Source organism: Dermacentor variabilis, chromosome 4 (assembly GCF_050947875.1).
Source record: "Dermacentor variabilis isolate Ectoservices chromosome 4, ASM5094787v1, whole genome shotgun sequence".
NCBI lineage: Eukaryota > Metazoa > Arthropoda > Arachnida > Ixodida > Ixodidae > Dermacentor > Dermacentor variabilis.
Window position 1 is genome coordinate 129,641,860 of NC_134571.1, and position 22,500 is coordinate 129,664,359.

The 22,500-nt window shown below is 52.4% G+C and overlaps 1 protein-coding gene across 2 annotated transcripts in view; it reads left to right on the forward strand.

Annotated features, from left to right (window-relative positions):
• LOC142579772 (RNA-binding protein 38-like) overlaps positions 1-22,500 on the forward strand; it is a 129,568-nt gene that overhangs the window by 58,892 nt on the left and 48,176 nt on the right. The gene's annotated exons all lie outside the window — the stretch shown is intronic.

Here is a 22,500-nt window from a genome sequence, read left to right on the forward strand (position 1 = left end):
TCCTCTATTTACTTACATACCCACAGACGTCGTCGGTGCCGCTGTTTTGGGCGTCAATATTGAAGGGTTGAAGTTGAGCCTGCGTATTTCCTTCTAGCAGTGCAGACGCCTGCTTCTGCCAAACAAATGAAGACGGTATTTCGAAAAAAGTATTTTCTTTTTTCAGTTTATGCAGCAAAATTTATAGTGTCTCTCGTCAGCCTCTTCAACTGACCGTCGCGTGTACGTTTGGGAAAACTGGCTTTTGCTTTCCGCACCATACAGAACAGCCAGGAAGGAGTACCCAACACCACATAACTCCCTCGATAAGTTGGAAGAGAACACTCTTAGGAGACTCCAAACTAATACATACCCAACGCCAGCTAAGTTACACCAGTGGTACCCTACACTGTACTCCCCGCAATGCCCACACTGTGGAGAGGTAGCTAACCTCTACCACATGGTGTGGGCTTGCCAATTTAATCCCATAGTTGACCCCATTCCAAATCCCTCAAAAGAGCAGTGGGAGGCTATTCTGCTCAGCGATGATCCTGACCGTCAGCACTGGCTGGTGGGGAGGGCCAGCGCAGCAGTAGTAACCAGTGGGCTACCGGAATAGGCGGCCCACCCACGAGTTCTACGAATATCCTACAAATAAAGATGTTTTCAATCAATCAATCAATTGCTTTCCGCCTGCGAAGCGGCGCGTGTCGCTGTCCCCAATGCGGAAACCGGTGCGGAACGCGGCGCAATCTTCTTGTGACTCTCCGCGTCGCCTCGTTCGAGAGAGGGTTGCACGAGTTTTCTCGTCGACTGTGCGAGGGTGTACGTCTCTGACGCATTGTGTGCGTGTCCCTCTCTATTGATTGGAGACGTAGAAAAACGAGCATGCGAGATTCTCATTCACGTCGACCGTTTCAAGCGCTGCGACGTTTCTTGAGATCTCTCCAGGTTCCTTCTTCTTCATTGCTCTCTCTCTCTCTCTCTCTCTCTGGAACTTTCGAACTGTGTACAATATATATGCACTCTTCCGAACCGTACTGTACTTCTTCTGTACCGACGCTGAAGTGTGTACGGTTAGAAAGCGGTTAGCGCCGAACCGAAGCCAAACAGCAAAACAAATAAAACCCATTGCAATGGAGTTGTAGAATGTGATAACGCTCGCGCACATATACGTATGACCGTGCACTATAGTGGAGCCTTCTATTACTGCATCTCTTACATTCCTGGCATTGCTTTTTCTTACCTTTTTTCCCCTTTTTTTTTTTCGTCAAACCTAATCACTGATTAATTCAGTGGTCTCGGCAACCTGCCCACTGTGGATACCGCGGCGTTGTCCCAGAAATCACGTACCAGGGCTTTTCAGCCCTGGTACGTGCGAGGTCATCCTCAGCTCGGAAGTAAATTCGACCTCTCCAATCTCCTCTGCCGTGCGTCAACCGATTTGCAATTTTACGCCGTGCCTGCGCAAAACTTGTCAATTTCGCCACTGCACCTATATGACCACCGCTGCTCTCCCTCCAGCTGCGATCCCCTTTAGCTCGACATCGGTAATGTTGCAGCGGACCGTCCGCAAATTGTTCTGTGCGTTACGGCCCATCTTCCCATCTCGACATCCCATCTCGACGACAAAGAAGCGCTCACACCATAGCCCTGTCGTGGTTCTGTCGTTCTTAACCCTCTATGCGCTTAAAATTTCGGTATCAGTCCGGACCCAAGTAGCCCGTCTTTCAGTCCCTTTAATGTCCTGGCTGCAAGGCTTGACGCGTCTCGACGTCTTCCGTTGCAGCAATCCTTACCCACTTCTTAGTTGCCATTAGGGCCGCATAACTTGGTTGCCTCTCTTACTTCAACGAAGGTCAAAGTTCCGTTTATGTATATATATATATATATATATATATATATATATATATATATATATATATATATATATATATATATATACACCTCACGCCGAAACCCCAACGCCGGTACATCAGTGGGACGTGACGCATTTGAGAGTTGACGCGCTTCCTAATTGTTCCGTTGCGGCAGCGCTATCTTAAGCTGCGGCACCGTTAGCACCAAGACGATTGACTCGGTGCGCGATCGAAGACCGTTTTGCATTTTATCCCTTCTGGTATTTCTGTTGGTTGCAGTTCTCGTGCAATGTAGTGTGGCCAATCTCCCCCTCGTGGGTGCGAGGCGATAACGACAACGTTCCAGCGGGCGGCCAGTATACTGTTGGTATACCTATATACGCCGGGGCCGCTCAGCCTCTTCTCGAATAAACGTGACCGCGGTCGCCTGCAGTGGCGGCCTCCACACGTTCTCGAAGCTTGCCCCTAGTTCGATCGTTGGCTCCACGAGAACGCGTTGTAGTCCGTATTTGCCAGTGAAAAGTCGACCGCGGCCGAACAGACGCCTTCGAAATTTGTAACGTCACGGCCACCTGGCGCGGGGAGCTTCGAGGCGGCGTCGCCTCCCGCGCATGCGTCCTTTTTCTCTTGCGTCTTTTCTTTTTCCTCGGGTTTTCTCTCCCGGCGAAAGTGCCCTTCGTTTCGGTAGCGCGGTATAATGCAGCGCAACCTGTTCTCCTCTTTCGGCGTCCCGTTAAAGCTGCCTCGCCGCCTCGCACGCGGGCTCCTCCGGAGAGTAGGAGCCAGGCAGTCTCGCTGGCGGCCGCGGCAGCTCTTATCTCCTCGACGAGTAGGGCGATCGTTATGCGGGGCGCGCGCCGTGGGCTCTGGAGAGCGCGCGTAACAGGTGCCGTCGTCGCCGGCGCTTTCGGTGCCGGGCCCCAGGGCGGGCGGGCGCGGCGGCCACCTGTTGTGTGCGTGGCTGTTGTGCGTAGGGGGGGGAGGCGAGGCCATCGATCGGCCCCGGGCGGACGCGCGTTCTCTATTGTGCGCGCGAAGCCTAGCGCATTATAATGCGCGGATTGGCGTGAGCGTATACGCGGAGCTCGGGGCTGCACGTCTCCCTTCAACGAAGCCGCGAGACGGGGGCAAGAAGAAGGGAAAAAAAAAAAAAAGAAGAGAGGCGTCCTTCCGTATACGGACGTGCATTCACGGCTTTTTGCGCGCGAAGGGCAAACGGAAGAGCGTTCCGCGGGCGAAGCTGCAACGCTATCATCTGTCGCACTGCAGCCGCCGAGTAACCCATTCTCTCTCTCTCTCTCTCTCTCTCTCTCTCTCTCTCTCTCTCTCTTTTTTTTTTTTTTCCCTCTGTCTCTGAAAGAACGACGACGCTGAAAATGTGGTAAATTATTGCTCCTCCAGGTGCGGCGCATGTAAGGCGGCGATTCGGAGATGACGTTGCGCTGTTCGACGACGTTTGAATCACTTGCAACAACTGATTGAGGGTCTTATTTTGCCCGACAGAGAGTGCGAGAGAGTGTTGAAGATCAACGTGCGAAAGACAAGAGGTTAATGTTTACTAGCGCGTGGCGGGAGAACGAGAATTCGTGATTGACAGTTAGGCTCTAGAATACGTGTGATAGCATGCATACCTAGGTCAGTTGCTCACAGGGGGCCCTCGTCGTGAGAAGGGAATTTCTAGAAGAATAAAAATGGCTTTGGACATTTCCCTAGGGGTGGGCAGCGCAACACGGACGAAAGACAAAAGGAAGTGGACGATGCGAGCGCAGACTTAAGAGGAAGCTTTAGCTCGGGTGCTCCTATCCAAATGCATGTAAAAGGAGAATTCGTTTTTCTTGGCAACCACTGCACCAATTTTGGCGAGGTTTGTTGCATCTAAAAGAAAAACTTAAAGTCTAGTGACTGTTTGTCTCTAATTTTTGAGTTAGGTCGTCAGTTTTTATATATAGAAAATTTTCAAAAAACGAAACTGTGAAGTTTACAACTCTGTAACTCAACAACGAAAAATGATAATACAATTCTGTGAATTGTATCTAATAGTACATCTAAAGCGGACAAAATTGATATGTTACACATGAATATAAAAAAAATTTACTAATAGGGAAATACGACTTTTGCAGAACCCTTGTAACCAACGTAACAAATTCACGTAGTATGTAAAATGCCACATAGAATTTGTACGCTTTGAATGATCTAACGGATGCCGTTTACAGAACCGCGATATCTGTTCTTGATGAACTATGAGCTATGAATTTGTAAACTTCGTGCTTCTATTTTTTCTTAAACGGTCAAATATTTGAAAATCTTTTTAAGAAAATGCAAGCCCTGAATCGAAATTACACTTCCAACAGTCACTAGAATTTAACTTTCACTTTCAAATGCAACAAATTTCATTAAAATTGGTCCAGAGGTTCTCTCATAAAATTGTTTTTGCGTTTTACATTCATTTGAGTAGGCCGCGCCGGAGTTGGGCCCGAGCTAAAGCTTCCTCTTAACTGGTTTATTTTTTCAAACAAGTTGATTAAATATACAGAGAATCTGATCATGTGATGAAGTGACGCGTACGAGTGGTGAAAGGGTGTCAGCCTATCTCGCCATTCAAAAACTTTTGTTTCCTTGTTCAGTGACCAGCTCGCCCCGCTTGCTGTGTTAATATGGCTTTGGAGCGCACACGGCAGGTATTACCTAATCATGACAGGCAGTTTTCACCGCTATCCCTGAAAAGTCTGCCGGTACTAACTTGTGGGGCAAAAACATAAAAATTAACAAGAAAACTTGAGAGTAAATTTAAGACCGCGGAGGGAGCGATGGAACGAAAAAAAAATGTTGGGTGGTCTCCGTTAAGAGACAGGAAGACAGCGGTGGGGATTAGAAAGCGAACGGGTGTAGCCAGTATTCTGGTTGACATTAAGAGGAATAAATAGAGCTGGGCAGGCCATGTAATGCGTAAGGTAGATAACCGGTGTTCTATATAGAGTTACAGAATGGATGCAAATGAGTCGAGGACGACTGGTGTGACGAAAGTTTGCAACACGTGATTCGGTCAGCAGCTGTGCAAGACGGGGTAATCGGAGATCGCTGAGGGAGCCTTTCGTTCTGCCGTCGACTTGAATAGACTGGTGATGTCGGATGATGATAACGGAGACGTAGGATCCACATTACCAGAAACATGGAAGGACTCTGACATTACTGAGCGTTGCGGAGTGCCCCCCCCTCCTCTTTCTCTCCCCTCCCCCTCTCGTGTGTGTGCGCGCGCTCTCGCTCAATGGCATTAAACTGATATTTTGCGTACCAGAGTTATACTGGTGCTGACACACGCCGTTCTGAGGGGTTTTTAGTGTAATATGGTGGAGCGCCTTGATTTCATGTCATGCACCGACATCATCCACCGCCGCGGTCACCCAAGCACGCGGTGATTTCTTCGAACGTCGCATCCCTACGTCACTTCCTTGCTGAAGAGGGCCTGACAATCTCAAGTTCGCTATTCTTCAGACTTCGTAAGCCGCGCCATGACGAGCACCGCGCGAAGTGGGAACCGATTTTTTGTTGTTGTTCTTACGAGTCTTTTTTTTTTTTCTCGGAACATGCGCTGTTGTTTTTACTATGTATTCGCAGACAACTTTCTGTGGCAATGAAGGGGAGAGCTGCGGGCGCGTGGATGCTGCTCATGTGTTACTGCGCCGAGTAGTCCGGCAGCGTTTGACAATGCTTTGCTGGGAACAGACGCTGAATCGACGCAGCTTCCTCGTGCGACGGTTTCACGTTTCTCTAGACGCGAAAGGGAAAAGCCGCAAAATTAATTAAATTATGGGGTTTTACCTGCCAAAACCACTTTCTGATTGTGAGGCACGCCGTAGTGGAGGTCTCCGGAAATTTCGACCACCTGGTGTTTTTTTTTAACGTGCACCTAAATCTAAGTTCACAGGTGTTTTCGCATTTCGCCCCCATCGAAATGCGGCCGCCGTGGCCGGGATTCGATCCCGCGATGGCGTGAGCCCAACACCATAGCCACTGAGCAACCATAGCGGGTGAAAAGCCGCAAAATAAGTTAACCTTTACGCTCACTGGTATGTTCTGTCTTATTGAAATGTTGCTAATAAGACGCTTATGTTTTCTCTTCCCCAGCCGAAACTAACGTGGATTAAAACGGGGGAACTCTTTTAATAAGCGCTTTGCCTCCGTAGCTTTCCCTTCGTTGCCACAGAAAGTTGACTGCGAGAGTAGGGTGTTTTTGCCCGCCTCGTAGCCTTTCTCTACCGCACCGTCGCGTTGGGCGAACTCTAATGGGTTGCTCTTGGGGAGAGCGGGGCCCGGGTAGTCGCCTTGTACCCGATTTAGCTGATTTATTGCCATTGCCCGCCTTCCCCCCTCCCCCTCGTCGGCTCTTACAAACTTTCTCTCTTTGCCTCCTCGCCGGAAGAAGACTGATACTAGCAGCAGCAATAGTGTTGCCATTGCGACGGGCCGCGTGTTTGGAGGAAATGGTTCGTGACTCCTCTCTGGCTTTTTTTTTTTTTCTTTAATTGTCCTCGCCGCGGCTTAGAGCCGCACGGTGCGCTTTATAGTTTCGTCGTCGCAGCATCGTCGCGCCTTCTTCCTTTTCACGCGGCGCGCTAAGCTGTTGTCCTTTTGCTGCGGCCGAAGAAAGCGCACCTCACGCAAATGAGCTTTTAGTAAAGAGCGCTCTTAAAGATACCAGAAATAAGCAAGAAAATAAGAGGGGTTGGGGGGTGGGTGTCACCGGCGGCGCGTTTTATTTAGGTTTCCTATAATTGGACATAATTTCTCGACTTCGATTGATAGTCGTGCTGGGAGTTACTTTTGCTTGCTTCCGCTGCCGGTCCCCACGTCACTTCGACCCTTGCCTGAAGTTTCTTTGTCTGTTTCCTTTTCCTGCGAAAATGTTTTCTTCTTACAGTGGTGAGAGCAAGAAGGGAGGGAAGTAAATACACACGACCTGGTTATAATGTATTTAACCACGTCAGGTGCTAATCGCCTTACCTTAGTTATGTTCGATGTTCGTTACTCGCGGGTATACAGCGAGAAAAAATAAAGGCACTTCGTTATACTCGACGATTCGTTATATACGTGTTCGTTGTATCGAGGTTCGACTGTATTTTGTTCGTTTTACTAATATTCCTCTGTGCAGAGACGAGGCTTGCGAGGCAATTTCCGTCTCATGGTCATATCATGCGACAAGCGCCGAAGTGCTCCCGTATAGACCATACTTAGCAGGTTAACGTGCCCAGCATCGCCTGCGTTCAGCTTTAAGCGCACTCGGGCTGTCAACCTTCTGAGGTGATGATGTGCAGTGACTGTGTGTGTCTTACCATATAGAGCTTCCTGTGATGGCGGGCCAGATGTAAATATCCACGACGCGGAAGTCGTTCAGATACCGTGATAATCGTGGCAGGAACGTGTTTTCTTTTTTTTTTTTTCTCGATGACTTGGCATGTCAAAAGCACAGTTCTCTACTGCGCTTATTCATTAGGAAATTATTCTTCTGCAAGTTCAAATACATGTAAGCGACGCCCTTGTTCGCGCAGGTTCTATTTGTGGAAGCCGTGTGCGCGGGAATGGATATTACGAACGACCGTCCGCGTATTGTAGCAAACACATTTAGTTCCCGAGGAAAACGCCACGGCCTACGAACTTAGTTTGGTAAATGCTTTAAAAAGAAAAAAGCGCCTCACGAAAGCCGGACAATGAAGATGGTGTGATATAGTAACCGGCGATATCGTGGAAACGTCCAAAAGCCTTTTGTGGTTGCGACGCTCGAGGTGTGCATATACTTCATACAGCCGAGTGGCTCACAGCTTAACACTCGCGGGGGTATTGCCTGGCCTGCCAAGGAAAGGCCCCTCAGAGGCTCACGAGTCTAGCCGAGGGAAAGGTTGGGGGTGTTGAGAGGAGTGTCAGTCCACCACTACTGCTATACTATTCTATATATAAGCGCGCTTGGGGGACGTACGGTTATAAGCGTCTGTAACCAACCACTGCGTTTCGCCCTAGTAAAAGGTAGCCGTCGGTGTGTAGGGACCGAGCCCTGATGATGGCTTCGTGGTCGGCCGTTCCAGCGTGCGTCGAGTAATACGGGCGCGTTCTCTCTGCAGTCGTCTATTTATGGGCTCGCCCGAGTCACGCGGGCGCTTTTTTTTCTCTCTCTTTTTTAAAAACCTAACTGGACTCGAAGTTTGTGTTCTCTGCTTTCTTTCTTACTATTAATCCCCCTCCCCCACCTTTCCTTTTCTAACTATGCCCTATACGTGATGGTTTGTGGCCTGGTGTTGCTGACTGCCATGTGGGAGCGCTCGCGTTTCTTGTGCTGGGCTCCAGTGCCGTCGCAATGCGTGCTGTCCGAGGCCGCCTTGCTGGCATATAACTCACGAATGGGGGGACAGCACTAAAGAGAAACAGCTAAGATTAAGTCTGTTTAGGCAGTTTTTCTTTCAAAGTCAGTGTTTGTTAATTTCGTGGCAAGTGGTTGATTACTACAGAAGAGGAAATTAAGGTCAAAATTCCGTTTCTTGAATTTCGTGCCGAAATCCTCCTTCCGGAACGTCAGTACGACGTCAGCGATTTCAGTGTTATTTTTTTTTTTCGTTATTTGGGTCACTGTGCACAATAAGTGTTGCCAAAATTTGGTAACTTCAGTCCCTGGGTCATTTAGAATACAAAGGGGTTCATCCTGACAAAAAAAAAAAAAAGAAAATGAACTGGGCCCGAGCAGGCGAAATTCGCGACGTCACGGCGCCCTGGTGCGGGAACTTCAGCACCCGTCTTTTGTTTGTTTACTGTCTTATCAAATCTCCTGTCGCACGGTAATAGATAGATAGATAGATAGATAGATAGATAGATAGATAGATAGATAGATAGATAGATAGATAGATAGATAGATAGATAGATAGATAGATAGATAGATCGGAGTTTCTTCGCCTGCTGCGAGGTCATACCGTGCCCGAATCCGTCTCGTCTTTTCGCTTTCGTCTCGAGCGACGAACGATTGCGTAGCTCGCTAGCCAGCGCACGCGCCTTGGGTTGCGCACTCAAATGCTTCTCTCGCTGCCTGCCTGCCCGAGCTTTTCTGCTGCGCTGCTTCCCCCCTCACTTTTTTTTTTCACCCCGACCCGCGCCGTGGAGCGCGTGCATGGTTTCTATATTTGGGACGGCGTCGGCAGCGACTGACTCGTGCGACGTCGTTGTCTCGTGCGTGCGTGCAGCGGCGGCGGCTGCCGCGGCCCGCGTCGCTCGTGCGTCACCTTTCGGTCGCGGAACTCGACTGACTCCGGTCGACTGTACGCCACCCCGGGCAACCCGACCCTACGGGAAAGGAGCTGGTGGGGGGGGGGGGGTAATCGTTTTCAGCACTTGTCAGGAGGCCTAAACCGGGCGGGGCAAGCACCGGCGGTGATTTGTTCGGAGTGGGAACGTAGATTATGAAGACCTATAGTTTGGTGTGGACCCCTTAGGGCATTTGTCAAATTGCGCCATATTGTCGACTTCGCCATCTTGTCGGCTGTGATTGGCCCAGGAGCTTGCCACGGCCCCTCTCCGATTCGCTCGAAACGTCATTGCAGAATTCGACAATGTGTCGGAATTTGGCAATGTCCAGAAGTAGCAGCTCCGAGTGGTTCAATGCCGCGGTTGAAGCGCATTGGTGATGGTGATGATGATGTTTTGACCATCTTTGAGTCGCGTGAGTGGTGGCGTCCTTCTGCTTCGTTAAACTGTAGGGTTTAACTGCTCGAAACTGCACCGTGGGTTCACGAAAAAGACGCCGTGGGGTGCAGGTGGCTGCCGGATTTGTTTTTGCCGCCTGGATTTCTTCTAAAGGGCCCCTCACCAAGTCTGGCCATCTTAAGCTGACAGGCGCAGAACATACATTGCGCGATAACAATCGTGACTGCAAAGTATTACATCGTTACGCGCCGCGGAAAGCTCTGAAATTTCAAACCGAACGCCATTTTTCCTTCACGCGGCCGCCGCGCTCCAAGACGGAGGATGACGTACTCGCGTCCCTGCGGTTGCGTACTCGAGTCCGCAGTGTGACGTCGCTCGTGGTGACACGTGACTTCGAGAATTATTCAAGGCACCATCTGTTATTTGTGTGATATGTTGCTTCAATTGACGAATTGAAGTTTAGGGAAATAATAAATCCATGCGGAATGTCTGCCTGTTTTTTGCTTTACTTCTCACCGAAGCAAGAGAGATGTACTTCCGCTTCGTTTGCTTGTTCCCACGGTCGTGCGGTGTTGGATCTGGAGGAATATCCGAATTGCTGTCCCCCAGATATTGGACCTTGCTGTTGAGTGCGGGAGTTGGCCGAAGTTGAGAAGGACTTTGAGATGAAAACTGGAGGTTTATTTACATTATTTACAGTGAGAGTACAAAGAAATTAACAGCCATAAAGTCATTACGGGCCGGCAGCAACTCGGACGCTGCGGCCCGTGGCAAGAAGCTCGAAAGAGATGAATGAAGGAATGCTCTTTTGCTGCTCCCGGTCTCTGGCTTTTAACCCCTTCGGTGTCTCGAAGTCGCGTCCCGTTCGGCCAATCGGCGAGCCCGCTCAGGTGGCGTCATTTTCGGCCAATGGTAGGCGTCCGTGCGAATCTAATGTTGAATTCCAATGGCGGAGTCGGAGCAAGTTTTTCTGCTCGTTTCGGAGCAAGTTTGTTCCAATGACAGAGTGAGGGCGGGAGTAAGGTGTTCCAATGAGAGAGTCGGAGTGGATTCAGAGCGGGAGTCACTCCGTGGAGCAGAAAAAGATGCTCCGCCAAAATCGGCGGAGTGGACCGGAACTCTGCGTGACGCATTTCCTTTACCAAGTTTTTCTGCTGGGAGGCGCCACCGGTCGCGACTCGCGAGGAAGCAAAAGCTGCTGCACGCTTGGCGAGATATCCATTCCGCACTTTATAAACAACAACAGGCGAACGGCGCTGAAGAGACAAGTGACCGGTGCAGCGGTGCTGGGAGCAAACAGCGGAAGAAAATGACAGCACGCAAGGTATGCTGGGTAACTCGGCGATAGAAGTTCCGCTTCCACCTTGCTCCGGCGGCGCAGGTTGTGTTCCACTCGTGGATTTGGAGGCGTTGCTCTACGCCAGAGTCGAGTGCTCGCTCGCGGAGTCCGTCGGCCACTCCGACTCCGCCATTGGAATTCAACATAAGTCACACCCGGCGCAGAGGGTCGCTCCATTGTCTCCACCTGTCCGAGGGAGTACTTCTCTGCGGTATTGCCTTCCTGGTCTGCAACTGCCGTCACAAAGGCGGATGGGGGGAGGGGTTGCCAGGACTTCACGGTGCATTTACAGCCGTCTTGCCTCGCGGCTTGCAAGCGAACAGCGGCGGCAGGCTGTTTGTTCTCGAGCGACCTTTCAGAGCCGCAAAGCAGCTTTGCTCGGGACCCACGTTACCTGGAACAGTGCCAGGCTCCCGCTACACTTTCGGGAAGAGTCAAGCAGTGGGACAACAGCTCCACATGCGGCGCACGAGGTGGGGGACGCCAACTTGTTTGGACGTGCCGCGCCTCGGGAACGTGGTAGATGTGCCTCTGCACTCCTTAATTAGGTGTGACGCGATTCGATGTGGTCTGGTGAACTCGAAGTAGGCTCAGGAAAAGGTCCCGTATCTTAACAGCGGCCACGTGCATAGGCACCTAAACCATTTTTTACCTATGTTTCCATGCGCACAGCGCGCGAAATCGTGCGCTGCGCGAATGAGACAACTGCTCGCGCCTCGACGCCGTCAGCGGAAATGCGTAGCGCGGAAAAAAAGTGAAGGCGGGGCTGCGCCACGCGATCCTCGACGTCCGGCATAAGAGAACGCAGAGAAGGAATTTCACTTGCGAAGGCTAGAAGGGGCGAATGGAGAGGGAGTCTCGCTATGCAGTGGAGCCCGCCTGCTGAAATCATGGGTTCGCGGCACTGAAATATTTCTATCTCGGCTATTAATGGGAGCCGACTTGAAACATTTTTGCGGGAGAACGCTCCCTAGAGGACACGTAACAACTTCCAGCGTATAACCAAAATTTGCTACGGGGCCTGGTGAGGGGGCCCTTTAACGCGCACCTAACCGTGCGTAAACTTCGCACGAGCGTGTTGCATTTTGCCTTCATCGGAATGCGGGCGCCGCGGCCGGCAGTCGAACCTGCGACGTCGCGCTCAACAGCAGAACGCTACAGTAGCCACCCAGCCACTGCGGCTAGCGTATGCAGCTGAGTTTTTCACCCCCCTCGAAGCTGCCTCTCCTGTTTTCTATAGTTTCGAATCGCTGCACAGACCGCTTTATCTGCTTTCTAAAGCCTCCTAGTTCGCCAAGAACCGTTTCGATTACTGGTATCGGATCTTCAGCGGTTTTCCAGCACGAAACCGGGGGCCCTCATCGACAGTATAGCGCAATGGAATAATGGCAGCTTCAGTTCTGGGTTCACAAAAGCTTCGCAGTCTGCGCACGTGTACTGCTTCCGCGGAAAAATAACGCGATGCTAGCAGGGCAGCGCGCGAAGTGCGTGAGTATAAAGGTGCAATGGATGGAATGTTTTACCAAACCGATAGTAGCCTTCTGTTCGTCCACTTGTGCGGGAAAGATGGGATGCGAGTCACCAACTTCTCTCATCGACAGCCGCAGCACAGCTTTCTGGTTTCGACCCGTCAACTGTGACATCATTCGTACAGTGACGTTCACGCAGCTAGTATACTTTCTAGGTTCAAGATTAATAATTAATAAAGGGAGATCACGACATCCACCCGTTAGTTTCTAGGTCCAGGGCTTTCTATGTATCTTGAAACTAGAACGTTTACTAACTGGTGACAGGGGACGGGATTGTACGCTTTGTTTTAGCCCAACCTTTGATGTGCATGTACCGGCCCTGTTTCACTATTCTTGACGCAAAAACCTACCGGGCGAAGTTCTTGCCGGATGCGACTATCGTCTTGGGGCATAGTATACTGCCTACACAGAAGTCGCAACGTAGTTGAGTGCGCTGTCTACACTGTACGCGTGACGTCATTACAGCGTCCGCTAGTAGTCGCAGCAATTTTATCTCTAGAGATTGTAGCGAGGTATAAACGTGGGCTAAAATTTATACACCAGTTGTCAAGAGACTGGCGCTGAACAGCGGGAACAAAGAAATAGACGCGGACGATTTCCCGACGACAACAGAATATACAGAGCAGCCTTATATTGTTGCTCATGCTTTTTAGTTACTTACATGTTTTAATCCATCGTCGTACTTTTTTTTAATGCTTACTGTTGGCATTTCCGCATAACAGCCAAGCCGTACGGGAAAGATGAACGTTCGCCAGAAAAACGCTTGACGTCACCCGTGCGTTCGTCGGACTCGCGTCATGCGAGCTAGCGCTTATTTTGAGTGACTTTCGAGTATTTTGTTTGCGTGGCCCTCTCTACTTTTCTTTGTTTTTTTGAGCTCCACAGATGAGGGTGCACGTCGTCGTCGTTTCGTTCGTAGATGAGATAAAGCTTTATTCGGATCACGGTTAACAATGGTCATCGACTAATAAATGGGCGTGCCTTCGTGATATAGGAGCTCCATGTTGACTATTCAGATTCGTGCCACTTCAGTGATGTTCAGTGGTTGTGATCGATAACGAGGTCGCCGGCTCGTTACCCGGTTGCGGCGGCCGCGTTCAGAGCGAGCCCTCCCCCCCCCCCCCCCCCTCTTCTGCGGCGCCTATCACGAGCCGCGCTTAAACGAACCCGATAAAGCCGGGCCGAGTAGGTTTGCGGGGTCGAGTGTCGGGCTCGCGTAAACGCTAGCGGGTCCGGCCTTGGCGAGCGAGCGTCGATTGGAGTTGGGTCTGTCAACCCGCCTGCCAGGGTCACGTGGGTCGACTCGCCCGAACCGCTTGGCGAGATGCTCGCACACGCGGTCGGCGGGTCATGCTTGGTCGGCTCGACTCGACCTGCTCGCATCGAGTCGCAACCTCGAGACGCATTCGCGTTGAGTAAACGGAGCTGTAGTCCTTCTGTGCAAGCATCGATCGGCAAGTGAAAAAGCCCGCGCGACTCGCGGAAGTGGAATTGGGAAGCCAACTGGCTACCCTTGACCAGGCCCGGCGAGCCGCTGTAACCAGTGGGGCCCTGGAGGAGGGGCTCCACCCACCATAACCAAACAACCTCTATTACAATAAACGTTTACTCTCTCTCTCTCTCTCCCACAATTAGATACGTTATGTGGAGTGCCGTAGGAAGGAAGTTCGGTGGGCGCCATACGGAAAAGGGCTTGAGCGTGCTCAAGCACACCTGCCTGCCGCGGCAAACGGCTGCCCCCCCACCCTCCCCGCTCCTCCCCACTCTGGAAATGCGGTCGTCCCGTGTGTATGTCTTACACAGCGCGGCCTCTGGACTCGTGCGGCACAGCTTGGGGGCACGCCTTTAATTAGACTGTCCCGCTGCTCTGGGGCGGCTCTCCTTTAGCCGCGTTTCTCGACATCTACCGTGCCGCTCTCGTGCGGCATTCCAGACTCGGCTTTTTCTCTCTCTCTCCCCCTTTCTCTCTTGATTCCCCCCCCTCGGGTTCTTCTCATCTCGTTTTTTTTTTTTTTTTCAAATATCACTGCGGGGACGAACGCGGCCGCGTCAGCACTGCGGATGAGAACAGCACCCGGCATGCACCGCGCGGGCGTACGTAGCGTTCGCGGTGGCGGCGGAGGTATCCGACTGTACGTACTGGCCACGTCCTGTCGCCTTAATTCTCTGCCGCAAGCTTCTACGGGCCGTCTCAGAGGGTCGGATCAGAAGACTACGGAAGAGGAAGTTAATAATGTCTACCCTTTGTACGTTTTTTCAAAGGTGTAACGAGATCTGTAGGTCTTGTATAGGTGTCCTACCGTACTGGTATTTCACGGTTGCGTCCATCTGTGTCGTCGACCCGCCTCTGCTAGATCGTGCTTCGATGACGAGTTCAGTTGTCGCTGCAACTTTGTTTGGCGCGGGCCTTCGTTTGCAAGGGGCGAAGGGCCAGTGGCTGGTTTGGCGCATGACAGGCCTTTTCGGATCGGTATGCGGAGCGTGGTGGTATCTGTGCGACTGTGGTTTTGATATTGGCATTATGGCGTGGAAAAAAAAAAAATGAAAGTTTCCCTTCTCTATAGTATTCGGGTCTACTTTGTACATACTTCCGCTTCCGAGATCTCGAGAATTAGTTGCAACGCTCGTCTCCGTCGCCAACTGGCCGCCGCCGGTAGTGCGGGGGAGTCACTCTGGTTTGGCATGAGGAGGAGGAGGAAACAAGAGGCGGCGCGCGACGCATGAGTTTCGTAAGTGACTGCACCCGGACTAGTTCACTGCACCCCCGGGACCCCTGTCTTGCTCGCCGGCGCCCCCGTAGCTGCTGTACGCCTCGCGTTGCGTCACACGGCGCCTGCTCGTCGTACTGCGTAGCCCGGGGCGCCGCCTGCTCGGGGCCCTGGCACAAGAGGCATCGCCGAGGAGGAGGAGGAGGAGCGAGCTCTGCTGTGTGGGACTGCGCGAGAGAGACGTCTATATTTGGCGCGCCCTGTACGCCGGCGGGAGCAGCAGGCTGGCACGTCGCGTGAAGATGCTGCTGCTGCTGCCGTGTAGTGCGTGTACGCTCGTTCCTCTCGCCTTGCGCTTTCTCGCATTTCTTTCTTTCTTTCGATTAGTTTTTGGTTTGTCGCGTCCGTTCCGCGCGTAGTCACGCCGACTATTTCTGTCTTGCCTTTTTGCTTTTTTGGGGGGTTGATTTATCGCGCCTAGTTATTTCCGGATTGAGGTGCCGTTTCTCTGGTCATGTTGGCGGCCCAGCGGTTATCGCTCGAGGGGTAAAAAATAAAGACCGAAGATGGAGGGAAAAGGTGACGCTTTGGAAGAAGAATATTTCCTTTCAGTGCAGCAGCGACGCTTGCGGAAAAGAAGAAGAAAGCGAAGTCTTGGCGTGTCATTCGTTTTTCACTAAATTTATGCTAGGCCTGGCCATTTTGTTTTTTTCGTCGTTCGAGACGGTGTGCGTTCCGAGACGACGAGAGAAGTGCCCGCGAGCAGAAAAGTTAGCTGCTCGGTTTTCGTTTATAGCTCGCTCTTTTTACACCTCAGCGCCGCCGCCGAGAAGCGATAACGAGGGCGTTCGAAACGCACGTGGTGTGCCGGCCATTATGGTTTTTTTTTTGTTTTGTTTTAATGGGGGGACATACGAAGCGGGCGCTATTTTGGACGTGTCGAGTTAGGCTATTTCCAAATTTCCATAATTTTCTACGCGCGTGCGGATTTTATAGGATCATGTACGAGAGACGCCGAGCGCGGAGGAGGAAAAAAGAAATGCGCTCGCATAATAAATGCCGTCCGCTCTCGCTTTGATGACGCGGCCGTTGCGTCAGCTTTCTTTTGTAGCGTGCGGAGCACGAACGTGTGGCTAAACGCGAGCACGCATGCGCTGTGCGTGGCGCTCTGTTGCCAGCGGCCGTTTTACGGGGCGCACTTATTTGGCGACCGCACGCCGCGGCGGCACGGCGTGTCGGGAGACGAGCGCGTGCCAACTATATGCGCGGAGCGTTTTCGACGCGTCGCTAGCGCTGGCGTCGTTTGCATCCCGGATGCTCGTTCTTTTTGTTAGGTGGAGTCGATAAGGAAAGCGAGGCGCCGAGAGCGTGCGGAAGCTGTACGTATAATATACGCCATTGGCGAAAGTCGTAGAAACCTGCGACTCTGCTGCTGTAAAAGGCGAAACGTTCGACGTCATCGTAAACAAGCCGCCTCTCTGCGGGCAGACGACCTTTGCAGCGCAGTCGTCGTGGTGTCCTGCGTCCCCGTAGCCAGGTGGTCACGCCCGACCCCAGCCGGCGCCTCTGAATTCCAGAGCGGACCTCGCACAGTGGCCTCCGCCGCGGTCCGTTGTCTGGTGTCTCGAAGGGCGCCCCCCATCGCGGGTGGATCGAAACACGTGCAGCGGGCTGAAATAACTTGCACGTTGCCACCTCGGCAGGCCATTCCTAACAATGCTTAGTGGCCTTGGCGTTGCGCTGAGTGGCCTTGGCGTTGCGCTGCCAAACACGAGCTCGTGGGATGACATCGCGGCGACGGCATATCGATGGGGGCAAGTTCTGGTCTAAATTAATGCGGAGTAGTCCCCCACTACGGCGTGACTCATGATCAAATCGTGGTTTTGACGCGTAAAACCCCAAAATTTAATTTTATTACAGTAAAGAAGGTTGTGGATCTGCAGCACGAACATGCGGAGCCGGAACATTGTTCCGGTGCATCCAGCAAGTAGGAACCTACAATCTGGCATACTAAATCGCTTGCTTTCTCCTGCAGCTTCCAAGACCTTTTTCGCTTTATGCGGCATCAGCGATGGCGTTACGAGCAGACGCGACGGGTTATTTGGCAGATTCGTTCCCCGCGCTTCCTTGAAATGCCAGCCGGCCGCCAGCTTGACGGCAGCTTACAGTGCAGGCCATTGACAACCGACGTTTGGCGCTAGTTTTTTGAGGGCGAACTCGCGCATGCTTGCACCCCGCCCCTTCCGAATCTTACAGCAATCTGGAAAGTCGCGGTTAACGCGTCGCGCTCGTCCTGCTGCCTCCAGTGTTCGGTCGCTCTCGGTGGGAGGGCACCTACGTCAGACGCCAGCCTCGGGAGGTCACCGTAAGCCGCATCGGAGAAGGCGATATGGACGCGATGTGAAGCAACGAGACTCGGGAAGTCCGAGCCCGTGGCAGAGCTCAGCCTCTGGCACTTGGCGCGCCAGCAGACTTCCACCGCTCGTGAGGCCTTGCGCACGGAAAGCACGCAGAGCGGACCTCGGAGCGCCGGGCGTGTGGAATTGCGCGTTGGCGGGGGTGGCTTGCTCTCGAGTCGTGGGCAGCCACGTGTCCCACATATTTGACCATCGTTCCGGCTGGCGGGCTTCCTTCCTGGTAGGCGAAATTGCTCTCGTTTCCTCGCTCGTTTCCGTGGCTGCTTTGTTTGTTTGGCAGATTCCACTGGAAACGTGGTGGTCGTGACGTCACTGCTCCTTTCAACCGCCCGTATAGTGCAACAGAGCTCTCCTCGAGAATAGTTTCTCCGAGGAGAGGCGTTGCAAAGGTGGCCGGGAGGGGAGTGGGGGGTGGGGGAGGGGGGGGGAGGGGCGTATGTTGAACGTGGACGCGACCCTATATGGTGCGGGGAATGGTGAAAATGCCGCACGAGTGGTCGCAGGATGTGCGAGGTGTATGTATGGTCAAGGAAAATTGGCGCGCTCGAATATGAGTACAGAACAAGGTTTACTCGGCTTATATCTCTGTATTGTAGTGAAATTATATCACGCACTTGTAAGCACTGCCTATTAATTTGTCGTCCCAGTCTTTGTCACGCGTATTGGTGTTCCGCAGGGCCGGCAGTCACATTCTGACGTCGCTCTGTCTCGGGCCGAACAGGCGCGTTCTAAGGGCCGGAGCAATCTTCGTCTGCTTGCTAACCACATTCGGGCAACTACATGCAGCGTATGTCTTGGCGTTCACGCCGCCCTCTGTCTGCGCGTCCATGACGAAGACGCAGTAAACCACGACGTGTATAGTCGCGGGTGGAATGCGTGTGCGACCGCACATTCGTTTCAAGCCCGGACTGCCGTAGAGCTGTCGTCGCACATTTGTAAGACGCACGCGCCGACGCCGCGTTGAGAGAGAGAGAGAAAAAAAGAAAATGCGGCTCAGACGCGTCCATGTGGTTGCCGCTTGATTTCCCCGACTCTTTAGCGACTCTCATTTTCGTCTGCTCTCTCCCTGCTCTCTCTCGGTTTCCTAGCGCGCTGCGCACTCCCCCTTTCTTTCTTTGCGGCGCCGCCGGCGCGTACGCGCGTGACCCGTGCCCCCTCGCGACAGCCTCGTGCGCGCTACAAGTCGTGCGTGTGCGTTTTCACCCCTTTTCTTCCGGCGCAGCGACCGCCAGTCTCGTGCCCTTTTCGCCTCCTTCTCCTTTTCCTCCCGTCACTACGTCACCGTGTCCGGAAGCGGGCGGAATAAAGAAAGGCACGCCGACGGAGTTGTTCGCCTCCGCGACGGAAAACGAAAAAAGCAAAGAAAAGGAAGAAAGAAAAAAAAATACATAACGCTGCAGGGATGTCGCCCATCGCGGCGGCAGCTACACGGCGCACTCCTTGGGAGACAAGAGCAGCAACGGAGAGTGTAGTGGCGCGCGCGCGCAGGCGTGTAATTTATGAGGGTTACCGGCGTTTCGCTGTCTCTCGGTCCGCTTTGTGTCACTGCCGCTTGACGTTTTTCTTCATTTTCTTTTTTTTTTATCCGAAGCCTTCGTTAAGTGCGACGAAGGACTCTGCTCTGCCCCCTCTGCCGCCTTCACCGTTGCGCCTTGTTTTTCGCCTCTGTCCTCCTCTTCCTGCTTCGGCTGCTCTCAACTGGTTCGCGCCGGCGGTGAGGGAGAAACCGCTTTCGCTGGAGGAGTCGAAGGTCTCTCTCTCTCTCTCGGGCCTCATTTCGCTGTCCGCCGCCGCGCCACTGATGCTTGCTCCCGGGCTTCCTCAGCGGCCGCGCATCCAGAAGCCAGTCGTCGCTGTGCGCGCGGCGCGCTGCGAGTCGCCGATGTTGCCGAGCGGGCATTTTTTTCAATTTTTTTGTTTGAAAGCCGTTATTTTCACGCGTTTTCTGTCTCTGCTTCGCAGGCTTCTCGTTTTCTTCCGCCGTCCTCGTCGCACCGTGAACGTTGCCGCGCAACTCGACGACAGGCGGGCCCCCTCTTTAGACGCCGAAACGGCAGAGGAAAGGCGAATGCGAAACCCGCATCCACTGACAGGACGGGCCAGGGCCTCTGTCGTTTCTTTCCGTCTTTAAAGCGAAGCTCTCTTTGCCCCCGCACGTCTTCGGGATTAGGCGCCGGTCGGACGGGTTTCTCACCGGGAAAGTATATAACGCTTGCGCCTATGCGGCGGGTTTATGCGGCACGCTGACGTCACAATGCGCGTAGCCCAAACTGTCGCTCAGCTCGGTGCATACTCTCTCTCTACCCACAGATGCGCGCGTGGCGCGAGAGAACAACAACGTGACAACCCCTTCGCTCGTGCGAGATAGCGCTTTTCGAGATGCCTGGCCCGCGCGACGCGTGTAGCACAGCAACGACAATTCGCTCGTAGAATTTGTTTCCCGTCCTTTCGCTCGCGGCAGCTACAGCGCTGTGAGTGGGCAATGTGACGTGGCACCGGCTTCGGAAGCGAGACAAAAAAATACGCTTGCGGCGACGATATGTTCAACGCACAGCGGCGCGTCTATGTAGATGTCGCGCTGGACTAAGAGGTGGAGATGTGTGCAGCGCACGGAAGACGCTTCAACTAGACGTGGAAAGAGAACGACGCTGAGAAACACGGCGCATTGCGGTACAGCACAGCCTCGCTTAGTTTGACAAGCATCGCCGATGGGTTAGTTTTGTGTTGATTAAACACAATGTCTTCCTTAAGCGAGTTAACCCCGTTTTACGTATCAGGTACCCAGTTTTCTTTTTTTCTTTTTTAAAGCCTTTTCTGTGGGCCCATACCGAAGGTAGTGTCGTCCGTCAATGCTAAAGATTGCTCCGGAAATTTGCACCACCTGGGGGTTCTTTAACGTGCACCTAAATTAAGTACACGGGTGTTTTCGCATTTCACCCCCATCGAAATCCCGCCGTGGCCAGGATTCGATCCCGCGACCTCGTGCTTAGCAGCCCAACACCATAGCCACCAAGCAACCACGGCGGGTCAGTCTAAATATGTGGGCCAATCCATGCCATGGTGCAGTGTGTGTATATATATATATATATATATATATATATATATATATATATATATATATATATATATATATATATATAAGCGGTCCGACGCTGCTACTATTCCCCTCACGCTTGCGGTGACGCGCAAGAGTGCCGTGCGCAGTGACTCTGCCGCGTTCTCACCTCTAACTTGTTAAGGAACACGTTGCTTTCGATCGACTTCAACTAGAGTTCGACTCGATCGCCTTTCAGTTTTCGTTGCTGTTCGGTCCTCTGCACATGTGCCCTATACCCGCGTACGCCTGCGATGCCTACGGTAGCAAGTCGGAATGTTGTAGTCGACACGGTCGTCGTTACGGGGCACGAGGTGACTTTTGGAAGTCGAGGCTGGTTTAAATTGCGAGCTGACTGAATTAAAAAAAAAGAGAGAGACGCTCGACTTTAACGGTTGCACGCGCTTCACTACACATCAGCTCCTTGCTTCGGGGTCGAGTTTTTAAAGATCTGCCTTATGCGAGAAGATAGTGAAAAAGATAAAGTACTTTTATTTGCGTGGATGCGTGCACGATGTAAGGAAGCCATGCGCGCCAGAAGCCGAAGTCGCCGCATGTGTGCCGGTCCGCAAGCGGACGCCGTATACGGCTCAAAACCCTGCGTCGCGTTTTATTCCGCCCTTTCCGAGACGCATTTTGGATTAGCTTTATTTTATTTTATTCCGCACAATACTTGCGCCAGATCCTCCCGAAGAAGAAAACCAGAAAAGAAAGAGCTCGGCGATTACTTCCTTTTTGCTGTAGTATACTCCAGTGCTCAGGACCGGATCTCCATTCCTCGTCCTTGCACTGGAGGGGGCCGGCTTCTCCTACTACCCACCCCCCTCCTCCTTTTTCTTTCTCACTTCTAAAGTAATGTGCTCTCTCCTGGAGTAAGCAGATGTGTGGCACGTGCGCGGATGAGCACGATGCGTCTCTTGGGCGAAGCGTCTGAATGCGTCATGCATCGCCTAAATATTTTCACCTTGTCTCAGCTTCTTTCTTCCTTTCTTTCTTTCTTTCTTTCTTTCTTTCTTTCTTTCTTTCTTTGACTACACGCGCTCCTTCCCACAGGCGTTCATCCTCCCACCCCTTTCCTTCGAGAGAGGGCTGGGAAGTCTCATTGCTTCGTCCTCTGTAATAATTCTAATTTTTCTTCCGCTGCACCAGCCGCTTCCTGCTTTCCCATTTCCCCGCCTTGCTTGTTTCTCTGGTCGCGTTAATTTCTATGCGAGATGGGCGAACCACACGGGGAGAGGTGCGTTTATTTCTGGATGTCTCTTGAGAGTCGATAGCGGGGAGGCGAGCGAGCTACTCTTTCAGGTCTTATCTTTTTGTCTATCTCTCTTTCTGAGGTGCTCGGCGTTTCTCCCCCCCCTTTTTTTTCTTTCTTCCTTTTTCTCCCCCTTCTCCAACCTCGAGGCGCTGCGATAGCTGCGGCAAAAGACGTTGAGGGAGGATGGATCGTGCTCTGCGCGATGCGGAAGGGAAGCGGGGGTGTCGTGTGCGTGCGCGTGCACAGAGAAGAGAGAGTGCGCGGGAGTACTTAACCACGTCAGTGCGCCATATGCTTGCGGAGAAACGTTAGAAAGAAAGCGAACGAAAGAACAGAAAGAAAAAAAAAAAAAAGCGCGCGCGACGGAGGGCTTTGGGCGGTTTTGTGTGTTGTTTCCTTACCCGCGACGCGGTGTGGAATCGCGCGAGTCGAAGCGATTTCGGCCGGAACGGGTTTCCCATCTCGGAGGCGGCGTCGTGTTTATTTGGGTATCAATCGCGGTGTGTTACTTTTACGGCGCGCGTTCGCTGCCAACTCTTTTCGCGCCTCTTCGCGTTCTTTCGTGCCTCTGCTTGAACAGTTTACGCCGCTTCGGCGTTGCTGAGTTTGAGAACCTTTGGTTCCCTCTTCGAAGTTACGG